Source organism: Palaemon carinicauda, chromosome 4 (assembly GCF_036898095.1).
Source record: "Palaemon carinicauda isolate YSFRI2023 chromosome 4, ASM3689809v2, whole genome shotgun sequence".
Lineage (NCBI taxonomy): Eukaryota > Metazoa > Arthropoda > Malacostraca > Decapoda > Palaemonidae > Palaemon > Palaemon carinicauda.
This window is the reverse complement of record NC_090728.1, coordinates 175,523,214-175,525,800: the sequence shown is the minus strand read 5'-3', so window position 1 is coordinate 175,525,800 and position 2,587 is coordinate 175,523,214.

Genomic DNA, 2,587 nt, shown 5'->3' with positions numbered 1-2,587 from the left:
AACCTAATATTGATTTATTTTACAAATTTACATCAAAAGAAAACGGACATCTTAGCAACACCAAAATGGAATCATAAAAGGAAGGCAAATTAAAAGAAATTCAAAATAATAAAAAAGATTAATTATACACGTGGTCTGCAAATAAATAATAATCAAAATGGGGTCGGACACGTGGCCCACGTGACCCAGAGACTGTGATAGTCTCAAATCAGAAATTAATATCCAAGAAAAATATTTACACACAATCCCACCGCACACAGTCCGAATACGTAATTAGCCAGGTTCCCTATCAAGTTAAAATTAGTCTAAGCTAAACTAAAAAATGGGGGAATAAATATGGCCGTTGAAGTAGTACCTGCACTCCTTTGAGATTGTCCTTTGCCCGTGATTAGCTGCTGACCTGGTTGCACTTTGCACTCTTGCCTGGCTCACCCCAAAAACTCTCACTTTGGCTGCAACTATGGTATACCAGGGTCCCCTTCTTCTCAATCTCTCCGACCGGCAGCAGTCTTCTTTGAGTCGAGTTTGGGAGAGAGGGGTGGGGGTGAGCCAGAGGTGCACGGGTTCACTGACCAGGCAGGTCAATCGGTTAGGGCGGCTTCTGAACGAATGGGGCGACACTAAGATCGAGTCGAGGGAGATCACCTGGCTTCACCTTTCCAGACAGATGAGGAGCATGATGCGCACGGATCCATTGGGGTGCCATATCGGGACTTCAGGACAGGGCAATATATTGTTGCAAGGAGTGCAGAGCAGGCAGGATTTTGTACTAAATACTTTAGAGAAATCTTGCTGCTCTAAGGGAGTTTATATATACAACAATCCTACCTATTCTGGCTTGCTAAAAATTAATAGTTTAAATGATTAATCAGCAATGGACTGGTGCGATGGGCATACATCTTAAAATTAACAAACCTTAATTGGTATTGAGAAATATAAGATGCATTAATTCAGCAGTATTGAAATTTATATCAAAATTCAGTTTAGGAATTTAATCTCGACCCACGTAGTTTAAGGAAAGAACCAACATACGCCGGGGTTACAGTTACACTAAGGCCCTCTGTTGTGCGTATCTACGCTGTGACGTCACGAGCATGGCGTGCGCCTCTGTCAACAAGTTTTAGTTTAGAATAGTCCTCCCAATGTTTCGTTCAAGAAAACTTGATGTAGGAGAGAATGTTTAAGGGGTAGCTACAGTATTAGTAGAAGAGAGCTAAAAATACGATTGAAAGAAGAAGAGTGAAGAGAATTCTTCACACTTCCTCACTGGGCTAATTTTCCGTATTGGAGCCTTGGGTAACCAATGTAGATCGATCAATGCAGGAGTTATTCTCTCCCATAGTTTAATGCCTTTTATCAGTCTAGCCGCTCGGTTTTGCACATTTTGAAGCTTTCTTAGTAGTGTATTGGGTAATTTGTAGTACAGAGAATTGCAATAATCAAGCCTTGATATTACGTGACTCATCACTAAAATTTTTGTACTGCCCTCTGTTAAATATTTTCTAATAAATGCTATGTTCCTCAGGTGATAGTTACACACTTTCACTGTGTTCACAATTTGGTCCCTCATTGACAAATTACAACCTATCAGTACACCAAAATTTTTCACAACAGGCACAATCCCAACATCAGTATCATGAATTTTTATACTTTGAATTAACTGGTAATTCTTCAAAGCCACCTTTGTGCCAAAAAACATACATTCTGTTTTATCATCATTTAATTTGAGCTTTTTCCTTTGCATCCATGTTTTTATTTCAGTCATTATCTCGTCAATTTTTTTCTCTGTATCTTGTGTTGTTGAAATTGAGAGGTTAAACTGAGTATCATCTGCATATAGTTTAAAGCCCACTTTTTGTTTTTTCAAGATGTGTGATAGCTCGATAGTATATATGTTAAATAAGATAGGGCCCAGAACACTACCCTGTGGTACACCCTTCGTAAGAATTCTCTCACTGGATCGGTTTCCAGAAACTTCTACAATAGTCTTGCTATTCACTAAGTAACTTCGCTAAAATTTCAGTGCTTCCTCAGTCACTCCAATAGATTTTAAGTCGTCAAGTAAGTACTCGTGCACAACAGTGTCAAAAGCAGCACTAAGATCTAACATAATCAAAATTCCACACTTTCCCTCATCAAGAAGACCTATCATAAGGTAGTTTCTGTAGAATGATTAGCTCTGTAGGCCGATTGATTTTCCGGGAATACCTCTAACTCATCAATATGCGCCCATAATTGCTCACTTATGACTTTTTCAATAAGCTTTGATATGTAGGATAAATTTTAAATGGGCCTATATGAATTTAGCTCGTTTACATCACCTTTGCCTTTGTAAATTGGTTTGATCAACGCAGTTTTTTTCACAGCTAGGAAAACAGGATTGTGATATACTTAGGTTAATTATGTTCAGGTAAATATTATATACAACTTGCTTGTTTGGAGCTTCACTTATTGAACTGTTTGGGAAAGGGTCGTTTCCACAATATGTATTCTTCATCTCTCTCATAACCTTTAACAAGTCGCACATATTTATTTCCTTAAATTTTATTAACTTCTTTCCCTCTTTCACTGGCATAGCTGACTGTCC